Below are 15,752 nucleotides of genomic sequence, written 5' to 3' on the forward strand. Positions count from 1 at the left end.
GCCGTATGACTTCTTGAGTACCTTATCCACCTGCATTGCCACTTTCAGTGACCTGTGGACCTGTACGCCCAGATCTCTCTGCCTATCAATACTCCTAAGGGTTCTGCCATTTACTGTATACCTCCCACCTGCATTAGCCTTCCAAAATGCATTACCTCATATTTGTCTGGATTAAACTCCATCTGCCATTTCTCCGCCCAAGTCTCCAACCGATCGATATCCTGCTGTATCCTCTGACAATCCTCATCATTATCCACAACTCCACCAACCTTTGTGCCATCCGCAAACTTACTAATCAGACCAGCTACATTTTCCTCCAAATCATTTATATATACTACAAACGGCAAAGGTCCCAGCACTGATCCCTGCGGAACACCACTAGTCACATCCCGCCATTCAGAAAACCACCCATCCACTGCTACCCTCTGTCTTCTGTGACCGAGCCAGTTCTGTATTCATCTTGCCAGCTCACCTCTGATCCCGTGTGACTTCACCTTTTGCATCAGTCTGCCATGCGGGACCTTGTCAAAGGCTTTACTAAAATCCATAGAGACAACATCCACCGCCCTTCCCTCATCAATCATCTTCGTCACTTCCTCAAAAAACTCAGTCAAATTAGTAAGACACGACCTCCCCTTCACAAAACCATGCTGTCTCTCGCTAATAAGTTCGTTTGTTTCCAAATGGGAGTAAATCCTGTCCAGAAGAATCCTCTCTAATTGCATCCCTACCACTGACATAAGGCTCACCGGCCTATAATTTCCTGGATTATCCTTGCCACCATTCTTTAATCAAATGAACAACATTGGCTATTCTTCAGTCATCTGGGAGCTCACCTGTAGCCAATGAGGATGCAAAGATTTCTGCCAATGCCCCAGCAATTTCTTCCCTTGCCTCCCTCAGTATTCCAGGGTAGATCCCATCAGGCCCTGGGGACTTATTAACCTTAATGCTTTGCAAGACACCCAACACCTCCTCCTTTTTGATAATGAGATGACTGAGACTATCTGCACTCCCTTCCTAGGCTCTTCATCCACCAAATCCTTCTCCTTGGTGAATACTGATGCAAAGTACTCATTTAGCATCTCGCCCATTTCCTCTGGCTCCACACATAGATTCCCATCTCTGCCCTTGAGTGGGCCAACCCTTTCCCTGGTTACCCTCTTGCTCTTTATATATGTATAAAAAGCCTTGGGATTTTCCTTAATCCTATTTGCCAATGACTTTTCATGACCCCTTTTAGCCCACCTAACTCCTTGCTTAATTTCCTTCCTACTGTCTTTATATTCCTCAAGTGCTTCATCTGTTCCTAGCCTTCCAGCTCTTACAAATGCTTCCTTTTTCTTATTGACTATGCTCACAACATCCCATGTTATCCAAGGTTCCCGAAACTTGCCAAACTTGTCTTTCCTCCTCACAGGAACATGCTGGTCCTGGATTCTAATCAGCTGACGTTTGAAAGACTCCCACATGTCAGATGTTGATTTACGCTCAAACAGCCGCCCCCAATGTAAATTCTTCTGTTCCTGCCTAATATTGTTATAATTAGCCTTCCCCCAATTTAGCACCTTCACCATAGGACTACTCTTATCGTTATCCACAAGTACCTTAAAACTTATGGAATTATGGTCACTGTTCCCGAAATGCTCCCCCATTGAAACTTCGACCACCTGGCCGGGCTCATTCCCCAATACCAGGTCCAGAATGGCCCCATCCCTAGTTGGACTATCTGCATACTGTTTCAAGAAGCCCTCCTGGATGCTCCTCACAAATTCTGCCCCATCCAAGCCCCTAGCACTAAGTGAGTCCCAGTCAATATTGGGGAAGTTAAAATCACCAACCACTAGAACCCTGTTACCTTTACATCATTCCAAAATCTGTCTACATATCTGCTCCTCTACCTCCCGCTGGCTGTTGGGAGGCCTGTAGTAAACCCCAAACATCGTGACTGCACCTTTCCTATTCCTGAGCTCCACCCATATTGCCTCGCTGCATGACCCCTCTGAGGTGTCCTCCCGCAGTTCAGCTGTGATATTCTCCTTAACAAGTAATGCAACTCCCCCACCCCTTTTACATACCCCTCTATCCCGCCTGAAGCTTCTAAAGCCTGGAACATTTAGCTGCCAATCCTGCCCTTCCCTCAACCAAGTCTCTGTCATGGCAACAACATCATATTTCCAAGCACTAATCCAATCTCTAAGTTCATCTGCCTTACCTGTTATACTTCTCGCATTGAAACAGCATCAGGGTTGCTTGGAACGTTATCCTTGTTTTAACCCTCATAAAGCGGGCTGAATCCATCAGGGTGCGCCGGTCCCGAGGATATGAAGCAATTTCTGAGCACCGAGGATGTGAAGCAGCGTCTGGACCCAGAGGTGTGAACTGGTTTCAGGAATACAAGGATGTAAACTACTGTTCGTCGCCGAGGATGTGACACTGCGCCTTGGCTCCGAGGATGTGATCAAGATTTATGGGCCACGAGATTGTGAAGCAGTGTCTGAGCCCCGAGAATGGGCACCAATGTCCAGGCCCCGAGGATGTCACACAGTGCCTGGGGCTGGAGCGTGTCAGCAAGTTTCTTGTTCGGTTTCAGTGAGCCTTCGTCAAATGTCTGAGAAACTGGAAGTTTGCACTGTGCGAACCCAACACTTTTCATTCCATTTATGAACACAGGGTCTATAAAAGTACCACTGAAGTGGTGAAAGAAATTGCTCCTCTCCCCGTTGAACCTCCCTGGTGCCCCTTCCTTTTCCCTGCAATTTCCATCATGCAGCCCCGCATCTGATCCTCGACCGCAAGCGATCTGCCTGTGGAGGCACAAGAGGCCGCAATGGCTCAGCTCCACTGTTAAACTGTGCTCTGAGGCCAAGTTCGGATAAGCCTCGGACTGAGGGGCTGCAAAACTGTGACACATCCAATTCTGATGAATTTGCAGCTGAGAGCAAACAGAGTAAGACAGCAATGCAATCAATAACCAAGTACTGCCCACCACCCCGCCCCCATTATGGTTTGCGGAATAATGAGACTCATATGCAAGATTCTTTCATGTGTTGGAAAACTATAAAACACAGCGATCCTGTAATACAGTAACGATGAGGTTTAAATTCAAAACAATGCGTGCAGAGGTCAATGAATTCGCGGTACCACTACTTTAGACTGTCAGCCAACTCGTAAAACGCGTTTTCATGTGGTAGCGTGGCCGAGTGGTCTAAGGGGCTGGATTTAGGCTCCAGTCCCATTTGGGACGTGGGTTCGAATCCCTCTGCTGCCAGCATTTTGTAAGGCAGCCTCAAAAACGTTTGAAAAACAAATGATGCATTTCCTGAACTGCGTTTCATCAAAAGTATCCATATTTCACCAGGAATAAAAGCAGTAAGTTCTGTCTTGAACACAATCACTGTTTGAGCTTCGCAGCCCCCTGGGTTAGAAAATTTCACAGATTCACCACCCTCTGAGAAAAGAGGTTTCTCCTCACCCAGTCTTAAATGGCCTTCCCCTTCCTCTGAGACTGTTCTCGCCTCACCAGCCAGAAGAAACATCCTACCCGCATCTACCCTGTCATGCCCTGAAAGAATTGTGTAAGTTTCAATGAGAGCATCTCTAATTCTTCGCAGTTCTGGAGCATGCAGGACAGATTTCTGCAATCTATCCTTCTAAGACAATACCACCATCCCTGGAATTAGTCTGGTGAACCTTCGATGCACTCCCTCTATGGCAAGTATATCATTCCTTAGAAAAGGCGACCAAAACTGTACACAATACTCCAGTTGCGGTCTCACCAAGGCTTCATACATTTGAAGCAAGACATCTTGACTCTTGCACTCAAAGCCCCTTGCAATGAAGGCCAACATACCACATGCCTTCTTAATTGCTTGCTGCACCTGCATACTAGTTTTAATGACTCCTGAACAAGGACACCCAGGTCTATTTGGACAGAAACACTTCCCAAACACTCACTATTTAAGAAATACTCTGCCTTTCTGTATTTTTTTTGACCAAAGTGTATCATTTCACATTTACTCACTTTATATTCCATCTACCATTTTCTTGCCCATTCACTTAGCCCGTCGAAATCCCCTCATAGTTTTGCGTCTTCATAAAATTTGGGAATATTACAATTGGTCCCCATATTCAAGCCATTTATGTAGATTGTAAACAACTCTGGCCCAGGCACTGACCCTTGCGGTATCCCACTAGTAACAGCCTGGCTTCCTGAAAATGATCCATTTATTCCTACTCTCTGCTTTCTGCCTGTTAACCAATTCTCAATCCATTGCAGTGTATTACCCCCAATCCCATGTTTTTTTAAATTTTGTTTACTAACCTCCTGTGTGGCACGTCATCAAAAGCCTTCTATAAATCCAAATACACCACATCCACTTGTTGTCCTTTATCTATGCTACAAGAAATATCCTCAAAAAACTCCAACATGTTTATCAAATATGATTTGCCTTTACAAATCCATGCTGACTCTGTGCAACCATATTATTATTTTCCATGTGTCCAGTTACCTCATCCTCTATAACAGATTCCCTGAGATCAATCGAACAGGTCTGTAGTTCTCCATTTTCACCCTCGCTCCCTTCATAAATAGTTGTGTTACATTTTCTACTTTCCAGTCTGCAGGAACCCTTCCAGAATCAATAGAATTTTGAAAGATAACAACCAAGGCAGCCACTATCACTATAGCCACCTCCTTCAATATACCTGATTCGCAGTAACATTTGGGGTGGCAAAGTGGTTAACACCACAGCCTCGTAACTGCAACGACTCGGGTTCAATTCTGGGTGCTACCTGTGTGGATTTTGCAAGTTCTCCCTCTGTCTGCGTGGGTTTTCTCCGGGTGCTCCGGTTTCCTCCCACAGCCAGAATATTTGCAGGTTGGTAGGTAAATTGGCCATTAGAAATTGCCCCTAATATAGGCAGGTGGTCGGGAAATATCGGGACAGGTGAGGATGTGGCAGGAATAAGGGATTAGTGTAGGATTAGTACAAATGGTCGACGCGGATTCGGTGAGCCAAAGGGCCTGTTTCAGTGCTCTATCTCCAAATCAAAAAAAAATCAAAATCAACAGTGGCGTAGCGGCTAGCACCGCAGCCTCACAGCTCCAACAACCTGGGTCCGGTTCAGGGTACTGCCTGTTTTCAGTTTGCAAGTTCTCCCTGTGACTGCGTGGGTTTCCTCCGGGTGCTCTGATTTCCTCCCACATGCCAAGGGCATGCAGATTGATAGGTAAATTGGCCATTGAAAAAGTTGCTCCTAGTGTAAGTACGTGGTAGGAAAATTGAGGGAAGGTGGAGATGTGAGAGGGGGGAAATGTGATTAATGTAAGACCAGTACAAAATGGTCCTTGATGGATGGCGTGGACCCGTTGGGCCGTAGGCTTGTTTCGGTGCTGTATCTTTCTACCGCTCTGTCTGTCAAGGAGTATGGAGATCGTGGGAGAAAATGATGTAGATTTGGATGATCAGCCATACTTCGTTTGAATGGTTAAGTGAGCTCGACGGGCCGAATGGCCCACCCCTGCCCCTATTTCCTATAATCGTAAGCAGCCATGTCTCTGTAATGGCTATTAGATCGTACTTATACATTGATTTCTATTTGCACTCTCAGTTCATCTGTTTTCTTCTGAATGGTTCGTGCAATCAGATATAGAGCGTTTAGTTTGATCTTTTTTAAAATTATTTTTGTTGCCTTATCTGTTGATTTAATCTTAGATTTGTACGCTCTATCCGTTTCTGCCACAGTCTGTTTATTATTTCCCATATTAATAATTTTCTCTCTTGCCTTGTCTCTACTCCTTGTTTTATGATATCTTCCTAAGTTTAATCCCTTGCCACCACTATTTAGTTTGAAACCCTCTCTACTTCCCTGGTTGTGCTGCTCGCTAGAACACTGACACCAGAACAGTTCATGTGTACACAATCACAAGGGTGCAGCCATCACTTTCCCCAGTACTGGTGCCATTGCCCCACGATCCGGATATACTTCTACGACACCAGTCTTTGAGCCATATATTGATTTCTCTAATCTTATTTGCCCAATGCCAATTTGCACGTGGCTCAGGTAATAATCCAGAGATTGTTACCTTTGAGGTTCTGCTTCTTAATTTGGTGCCTAGCTCCTCGTACTGACTTGTCCTGGCTATGTCGTTAGTGCCTACATGGACCACGGTGACTGGATCCTCGCCTTCCCATTGTACATTCCTCTCCAGCCCTGAACAGATGCTGAGTATTTCCAGAATTGTCTGTTTTTATTTCCACTTTCCAGCATCTGCGCTATTTTGCTGTTCTTTAACAAGTATTGCTGTGGTCTGTGTATGACGACCACAGCAAATTTTCTGGAGTTGCGACCATTTAATGGTTAATACTTTGCGGTGTGGTCGCAGCAACACCAATTCGAATCTGAAACAAGGCACACATTATCATTGGCAGCAGAGATGGTAGACATAACATACGAGTTGAACATTGGTGGGCAGGATGTATTGTAAAGGTTGGCTATGTTCACAGTGGATAAGACATTTGGTCTGGATGGCTTACATCCCATTTGGAAGTGGAAGTGAGATGGTGGAAGCACTTGCCGTCAACTTTCAATCTTCTCTAGATACCGGGGAGGTGGCAAATGGTTCGTGAAATTCATATGGAAACATAGCAACATGGAAAAATAGGAGCAGGAGTAGGCCATTCGGCCCTTCAAGCCTATACTGCCATTTAATGCGATCATGGCTGATCATCTAAACTCAGTCCTCTGTTCCCACTTTCTCCCCGTATCCCTTGAACTTTAAGAACTATATGAAACTCTTTCTTGAATACATTCACTGATTTGTCCTCAACTGCTTCCCATGGTAGAGCATTCCACAGGTTCACCACTCTCGGGGTGAAGAAATCCCTCCTCATCTCTGTCCTAAATGGCTTACCCATTATCCTTAGACTGTAACCCCTGGACCTGGACTTCCCCGCCGTCGGGAACATCCTTCCTGCGTCTAGTCTGTCCAGTCCTGTTGGAATTTTGTAGCTTTCTATGAAATCCCCTCTCCTTCTTCTAAACTCTAGCGGATACAAGCCTAATGGGCCCGATCTCTCCTGATACGTCAGTCCTGCCATCCCAGGAATCAGCCTGGTGAACTTTTGCTAGACTCCCTCCATAGCAAGAGCATCCTTACTCAGAGAAGGAGACCTAAACTGCACACAGTACTCCAGATGTATTCTCACCACGGCCGTGTATAATTGCAGCAAGACATCGTTGCCCCTGTACTCGAATCCTCTCACTATGAAGGCCAACATACCATTTGCCTTCTTACTGTCTGCTGCACGTGCATGCTTACTTTCAGCGACTGGAGCACAAGGACACCCAAGTCTCGCTGCACCTTCCCTTCCCAATCATGTCACACCCTTATACAAGAAAAGGCCTAATGCCAGTCTTAGCAACCACATGCTGGTCAGTTTAACATCTGATGTGGACACGATTTTAGAAACAATAATTAAGGGGATAAATCAAGAGGCAGATGAAGAAGTGTGAGTTATTAGGGAGAACGGATTTGTAAAAGGCAGATCCTGTTTGACAAATCTAATTGATGTTCTGATGAAGTAACAGCAATGGATGATGAAGGAATTGCAATGGATGCTGTCTATATGGCTTTAAGAAAGCTTTCCAAAAAGTATCACATAAAGGCTGGGGAACAAAATTAAGGCTCACGGAATAGGAGGATGAGTGTGAGCAAGGATTTAAATAAACGGCTCAGGAAAGAAAACAATGAGTCTTGGGAAATGCTTGTTTTTCAGACCAAAGTATGGTCGGCAGTGATGTTACCCAAGGTTCACTGCTAGGACCACTGCTTTTTGATATCCAAAATGTCTTGGATATTGGAAGATGGAATGAAATTCCAAAACATGCCGATGATCCCAAACGTCGATGCAGGCAAGAAGGATGATACCAATCAACTGCAAAGGGACATAGAATGCCGAGCATAATAGACCCAGAGAAATGACAAATTGTATTTAATACAGAGAACTATGAGGTTATGACTTTTGGCAAAAAAGAATTGACATAGGCAAGATAGACTGAATGGGACAGTTCTAAAGTGTTTGCAGGGGTTCATGCATACAGATATTTAAAGGTGGCAGTCATATCGAGAGATTATTTGGCAAAACCTTTGGGATTTTTGACTTCAGAAATACAGGTAGTGAGTCCCAAAGCAGTCAGGTTGCCCTGAATCTTTGAAAAGCTCTTGTTCGGGTCACAACTAGAGGATTGCATCCAGACCTGGCCATTACACTTTCGGAAGAATGATGGGAATCTTGTGGCAACCAGGTTTATGTTCGGATCAGTGGAAATATTATTACTCTTATTGAGTTTGTGCACATGAATTGAAAAGCAGAAGCAAAATACTGTGAATGATGGAAATCTGAACTGAAAGATGGAAATTCTGGAAATTCTCAGCAGGCCTTAGAGCAGCTTTAACTTAGGATCTAAGCTCTGCAGTCCTGCCACATCCAGCCGTGAATGGTGGTGGACAATTAAACAAAGAACTGGAGGAGGTGACTCCACAAATATCCCCATCCTCAATGATGGGGGAGCCCAGCACATCAGTGCGAAAGATAAGGCTGAAGCATTTGCAACAATTTTCAGCCAGAAGTGCCGAGTTGATGATCCATCTCGGCCTCCTCCTGAAGTCCCCAGCATCACAGATACCAGACTTCAGCCAATTCGATTCACTCCGCCTGATATCAAGAAACGACTGAAGACACTGCATACGGCAAAAGCTATGGGCCCAGACAATATTCTGGCAATAGTACTGAAGACCTGTGCTCCAGAACTAGCTGCTTCCCTTGCCAATCTGTTCCAGTACAGCTACAACACTGGCATCTACCCTGCAATGTGGAAAATTGCCCAGGTATGTCCTGTACACAAAAAGCAGAACAAGTCCAACCCAGCCAATTACCGCCCCATCAGCCTACTCTCAATCATCTGTAAAGTGATGGAAGGTGTCTTCAACAGTGCAATAAACCGGCACTTGCTTACCAATAACCTGCTCAGTGAAGCTCAGTTTGGGTTCCGCCATGGCTACTCAGCTCCTGACCTCATTACAGCCTGGTTTCAAACATGGACAAAAGAGCTGAACTCAAGAGGTGAGGTGAGAGTGACTGCCCTTGACAGCAAGGCAGAAGTTGACCGAGTATGGCATGAAGGAGCCCTAGCAAAACTGAAGTTAATGGGAATCGGGATGAAAACCCTTCCTAACGCCAAGGAAGATGGCTGTGGTTGTTGGAGGTCAATCATCGGAGCTCCAGGACATCACTGCAGACGTTCCTCAGTGTAGTGTCCTAGGTCCAACCATCTTCAGCTGCTTCATCAATGACCTACCTTCGATCATAATGTCAGAAGTGGGGATGTACTCTGATAAAAAATGCACAATGTTCAGCACCATTCGTGACTCCTCAGATACTGAAGCAGTCCGTGTAGAAATGCAGCAAGACCTGGAAAATATCCAGGCTTGGGCCGATAAGTGGCAAGTAACATTTGCGCCACGCAAGTGCCAGGCAATGACCATCTCCAACAAGAGAAAATCTAACCATCTCCCCTTGACATTCAACGGCATTACCATCACTGAATCCCCCACTAACAACATCCTAGGGGCTACCACTGACCAGAAACTGAACTGGAGTAGCCATATAAATACGTGGCTACAAGAGCAGATCAGAGGCTAGAAATCCTGAGGCGAGTAACTCACCTCCTGACTCCCCAAAGCCTGTCCACCATCTACAAGGCACAAGTCAGGAGTGTGATGGAATACTCTCCACTTGCCTGGCTGGGTGCAGCTCCAACAACGCTCAAGAAGCTCGACACCATGCAGGACAAAGCAGCCCGCTTGATTGTCACCCCATCTACAAACATTCACTGCCTCCACCACCGACGTACAGTGGCAGCTGTGTGTACCATCTACAAGATATTCTGCAGCAATGCACCAAGGCTCCTTAGACAGCACCTTCCAAACCCGCGACTTTTACCAACTAGAAGGACAAGGGCAGAAAACGCATGGGAACACCACCACCTGCAAGTTCCTCTCTAAGTCACACACCGTCCTGACTTAGAACTATATCGCCGTTCCCTCATTGTCGCTGGGTCAAAATCCTGGAACTCCCTTCCTAGCAGCACTGTGGGTGTACCTACCCCAAATGGACTGCAGCAGTTGAAGAAGGCAGATGACCACCACCTTCTCAAGGGCAATAAGGGATGGGCAATAACTTTTGGCCTAACCTGCGACGCCCACATCCCTGAATGAATGAAATAAAAGCTGTGTAGGGAGAACCAGAGTTAACGTTTCTGGCTGATGTCCTGTCAAGAAACAGAGGTCACATTATGATATTAGAATAATTAGGTTTAGATGAACAGTTGCAGAATCATAGAGTGAAGCAGCACAGTGGAAACAATTACCAACTTCACTTGTACCCAACATAAATGCAACTCCGCTTCCCCGATACCATTCTGATAAATTACCTGACATCCTTCTTAAAATATGGTGCCTAAATGCGGAACATATACTAAAGTTAATTTCCAAATAATGATTTGCAAAGGTTTAGCATAACATCCTTGTTTCCGTAATTTATTTAGAATTCTATTTATGAAGGCTATACCTGCGTACTCATTTTGTTTAATTTGCTCCTCCAATCATCTGCACGATTGTGTATATGATCCCACAGGTTTCTTTGTGCAGGCACTACCTTTAAAATTGTTCCTTTTAATTTATATTGCGTCTCATCATTATTGCTTTTAATTTGCTTAACTTCATCATTCTCCACATTAAAGTTAAGGTATTATGTTATCTGTCCATTTCAAGGATGTACTGTACTTAGGTTTCCTGAAAATTAAATAAAACTACATGGTGTAGGGGGTAACATTTTGGCATAGAGCGAAGATTTGCTCATGAACAGGAAACAGAGATTCCGCATAATTGGACCATTTTCTGTTTGGCAAGATGTAACGTGTGGTATGCCACAGAGATCAGTGCTGGGGCGACATCCTTTTACAACTTCTACAAATTATTTGGATGAAGGGACCCAAGGTATGCTTGTTAAATTTGCTGACGACACAAAGATAGGTAGGAAAGTAAGTTTTGAAGAGGAAATAAGGAAGCTACACTGTGATATTGTTAGGCTAAGTGAGTGGGCAAAGATCTGGCAGATGGATTATAATGTTGGAAAATGTCAAATTGTCCATTTTTGCATGAATAATAATTGTTTTTAAAGTATATTATCTAAATGGTGAGAGATTGTAGAGCTCTGAGATGCGGAGGGTTCTGGGTGTCCTAGCACATGAATCACAAAACGTTTAGTTTGCAAATAGAGCAAGTAATTCGGCAAGCGAATAGAAGATATCATTCATCGCAAGGGAAACTGAATGCAAAAGTAGGGAGGTTATACAGGGCATTGGTGAGATCACATCTGGAGTATGGTTGATAGTATTGGTCTCCTTATTTAAGAAACGATGTCAATGTGATGGAAGCAGTTCAGAGAAGTTTTACTGGACGAATCCGTGTAATGGGCGGGTTGTTTTGAGGAAAGGCTGGACACGCTAGGCTTGTATCCACTGGAGTTTAGAACAGTAAGCAGCGACTTGATTGAAACATATAAGATCCTGAGGGGTTTCGACAGGGTGGATGTGGAAAGAATGTTTCCCCTTGTGGGAGAATCTCGATCTCGTGGTCACTGTTTAAAAATAAGGGGTCGCCCATTTCAGAGTGATGAGGAGGTTTTTTCTCTCTCAGTGGGTCGCCAGTCTTTGGAATTCTCTTCCTCACAAGACGGTTGAAGAAGAGTCTTTAAATAGTTTCAAGGAAGAGGTAGGTAGATTATCAGCAAGGGGATGAAAGGTTATTGGGCGTAGGCAGGAATGTGGAGTTGAGGTGACAATCAGATCAAGCACGATCTTTTTGAATGGAGGAGAAGGATCGAGAGGCCGAGTCAACTGCTTCTGCTCTTAATTTATTTGTTCCTATGTGGTTTGTCAATATATATATATATATATATACATATATATCAAAAAAGAGCATTGTTATCAATAACCAAGCCCTGGGGGACACCGTATATAGTTCCTTCCAGAGTGATAAATAATTATTCCAACTTCCTGCTTCGAGTTTGTCGACCCATTTGTATCCATGGTCTTACTGCCCCATTAAGAATAGAATTGATGGAATGGCATAAAAAAACCAAAACATAAAAAGCAAAAGAAAAGGCACGACTTCAGAAGTAACATGTAATAGTTAGTAACTGAGTGTCGAGAAAGAGAAGTAAGGATACTGAAGTGGTAACAACACCAGCAGCAGGGCGAGCGGAGTCCATTGCCAAGCAGAAGGGATTAGAGATCTTTTTTAGTGGAAGGTGCAAGGTTATGGGTAACCAGAACGGTATTGGAACGCCATCCGGATTGCTGCATCAAACGACCAGCAAAGAAAGAGGGAGAGGGAGAGGGATGGAGTGAGAGGGACGGTGAGAGTGAGAGAGAGAGCTCTGAATAATATCCTTGGGTGATGCTATCTTATAAAGTTCGATAGAAATTCAAAACATGCTTCTTCAAGTTGGATTGCGGCCTCGGCCAGCATTTACTATCCGCTCTTGAGCTGAGTGGCTTGCTAGGCTATTTCAGAGGGCAGTTGAGAGTCAATCACACGCCTGTGTGTTTGGAATCTCATGCGGGCCATATCCAGTAAGGGCGGTAACTTTTTTTTCATAGAGGACATTAGTGAACCTGTTCTTGCATCAATCGACAATTTTTTCATGTTCACCATTACATTACCCTTTTTTAAAATTTCCAGATAAATTGAATTCATTTTTTACCATTTGCCATAGTGAGATTCAACTCCCTCTCCCCATTGAAGGAGCCTGGAACACTGTGTTGCTAGTCCAGTGGCATTACTACAATGCTTCCGCCTCTCCTGCAAATATGGACTTGAGAACTCATTGCAGGAACAGTCATGTTTGACCAATGTAAGGTTTTTTTTCCAGCAATACTGTGAGAAAATGGTGAGGTACAGACGTGATGCCATCAACATATTCATTATCCTTTGTGAAATCAAAGCAGGATGCTATCTAATGCATGAGTAATTCCAAAGTACACCCACGGTCTTGCTTATAACAGATAACATGTGACAGAGAGTCATAGAGTCATACAGCACAGAAACAGGCCCTTCGGTGCATTGTGTCTGTACCAACCATCATGCACCTAACTATTCTAATGCCATTTCCCTGCACTTGGCCTGTACCCTTGTATGCTATGGCGTTTCACGTGCTCATCTAAATACTTCATAAATGCCGTGATGGTTCCTGCCTCGACCACCTCGGCAGGCAGTGCGTTCCAGAGTCGAACCACCCTCTGGGTGATTTTTTTCTCCTCATGTCCCCTCGAACCCTCCTGCCCTTAGCTTAAATCTATGCACCCTGGTATTTGACCCCTCGGCTAAGAGAAAAAAAGTTTCTTCCCATCTAACCAATCAATGCCCCTCGTAATTTTGTATACCTCAATCATGTCCCTGATCAGCTTTATCTGCTCTAAAGAAAACAACCCTAGCCTTTTCAGTCTCTCTTCATAGCTGAAACGCACGAGCCCAGGCAACATCCTGGTGAATCTCCTCTGCACCCTCTCCAGTGCAATCAAATCTTTCTTATAGTGTGGTGCACAGAACTGTACACTGTACTCCAGCTGTGGCCTATCTAGCGTTTTATTGAGCCCCATCATAATCTCCCTGCTCTTATAACCTATGCCTCAGCTAATATAGAGAAATATGCCATTTGCCTTCCTAACCAACCTTATCTACCTGTGCTGCTGCCTTCAGTGATCTATGGACAAGTACACCAAGGTCCCTCTGACCTTCTGTACTTCCTAGGGTCCTACCATCAATTTTATATTCCCTTGTCTTGTTAATACTTACAAAATGCATCACCTCACACTTCTCAGGATTAAATTCAATCTGCCACTGCTCCACCCATCCTACCAGCCCATCGAAATCGTTCCTGTAATCTAAGACTATGCTCCTAACTATTGACGACACCACCTATTTTCTTGTCATCTGTGAACTTACTGATCATACCTCTTATATTCACGACCATTCGTTAGTCGGGAATCTAAACATTTCTTGTCCAAATGCAGAGGTTATTTCCAGGAGAAGTTGAGAAGAGATGGTGTGTCTCTTCTCTGATCTACAGAACCGGTGTTCAGCAATATGGAGATGGCTAGTTGAGTTGCAGAGTTTGTATTGCATGCAATGTTTGATCAGAGCTGGTATCATGCACCAAGTGTTTATAAGAGATTCTGCTGCCCAGCATGTTTCTTGGAGATTTGAGATGAGCAGTGCGGCTAATGCTCTGGGGAAATGATGATGACTAATGCCGTGAGAGAAATAAAAGAGAAAATGGCGAAATCTAACCACAGGACACTTTTGAATTTCCATTAATTAATCTAAGAAAAGCTTTGTTTTATCTACTCTTTCCAAAGGTAGTTATTTCCAAAGAGAATAAAAGAATCATTTTCAAGAAATGAGGCTGAAAACCTTCCCTGTTGCATCAAACGGTGCATCAATTAAGTAGCAATGTCAGCTAAATTCAGGCAGGGACGAGAAATAAACAATGATCTTAACGCACCATTTCGAGAGGCGGAGTTCCTATAAATTTGACGAGTGTTTGATTATCAAAAATGCCCCATAACTGACATGATCATGAAGACAGAGGCTTCTGCTGCAGCTCGTACAATCACATAAAATGCTAACTGTAGCGTTTTGCCTGTACAGAAGAGAAAAACAAAACTTATACCATGACAATGCCAACAGTGAGTGGAAGCAAAAAAGACAGTCGTCTACATACCTGGGCAGTAGGTGTGAATTACTATTTGAATTTGTGAGTACTCACCAGTATGAAGTGGGAAGCAGTGTGGAATGTGACCAAAGGAGAAGATTATCAGCAATTCATAAGCTGTCAGCTTCTCTTGATAACAATGTGACTGTGAGACTGCAGCAACAGCCTACTCATTCCTTCCTGCTTGCTCACTATTGCGAAAACACTTGGGGGTGGTGCATCAAAGACGAGTGGGAGCTTTGCAATTTCTTAGCAAGTTTCCTGAGCTAGCAGCTGCGGGATAGAAGGATGCAAAAAAGTATTTGACACGCTGGACATTAATGTTTACAATGACAGCAACTTGGGCAATTGGAGGGTTACATATCCAAAGACAAGGTGCACAAACTCATGTTGAGATGTCAGTGTATCATATGTGCTGGCTAACTAATTTCACACCACTTTCCTTGATGAAGCATCCAGTTAATAAAGGATCTGTTTTACTTCCTGCCTTTCTTAAAGTTATCTGGCCAGAGAAACAAAAAAGACATTTGGGGACAGTAGCAGTTTATTTTTGTGATATTTTTAGTACTCAAATATGTCCAGCTCTTAGTTCCTCCAGCCCATTGAGCTTGGATAGAAAATATTAGCGCAATTTATCAACCATCTATCCAAAGTTTACTTTTGTAGGGAAATCCTTATTAGGCGGTTGGCATATTAATTATTTAATTGCACATTTTAATTCGACGAGATCATTGTTGAGACATTATCGCCCTAAACCTTGTGTTGTTATATGTTATTACCGAACTCTCATAAATCTTACAGTAATCTTTGTGTCTTTGCTGAATGGCGAATGCACCATATTTTCAAGAATCTCAGTTGGATACCGGCACCTATAGCTTCCTGCAGATTGTTCGCTTCGGATGTCTATGA

General features: G+C 44.0%; 1 protein-coding gene and 1 non-coding gene across 5 annotated transcripts in view; one reads left to right on the top strand and one right to left on the bottom strand.

Annotated features, from left to right (window-relative positions):
- LOC137356140 (immunoglobulin superfamily member 1-like) overlaps positions 1-15,752 on the bottom strand; it is a 53,584-nt gene extending 37,832 nt beyond the window's left edge. The window contains exons 1-3 of one of the 4 annotated variants that reach the window (XM_068021947.1): positions 15,643-15,752; positions 14,898-15,116; positions 14,634-14,771 (exon numbers count right to left, since the gene is read on the bottom strand). The gene's annotated coding sequence lies outside the window, so the exon portion shown is untranslated. Of the gene's footprint in view, positions 1-2,215; positions 2,318-14,083; positions 14,103-14,633; positions 14,772-14,897; positions 15,117-15,642 lie in introns of those variants that run through there. The other 3 variants (XM_068021946.1, XM_068021949.1, XM_068021948.1) reach the window with 3 other exon arrangements.
- On the top strand, positions 3,190-3,271 carry trnal-uag (transfer RNA leucine (anticodon UAG)). Its single transcript has one exon. It is a non-coding gene; the product is annotated as a tRNA-Leu (tRNA).

Source organism: Heterodontus francisci, chromosome 45 (genome assembly GCF_036365525.1).
Source record: "Heterodontus francisci isolate sHetFra1 chromosome 45, sHetFra1.hap1, whole genome shotgun sequence".
Lineage (NCBI taxonomy): Eukaryota > Metazoa > Chordata > Chondrichthyes > Heterodontiformes > Heterodontidae > Heterodontus > Heterodontus francisci.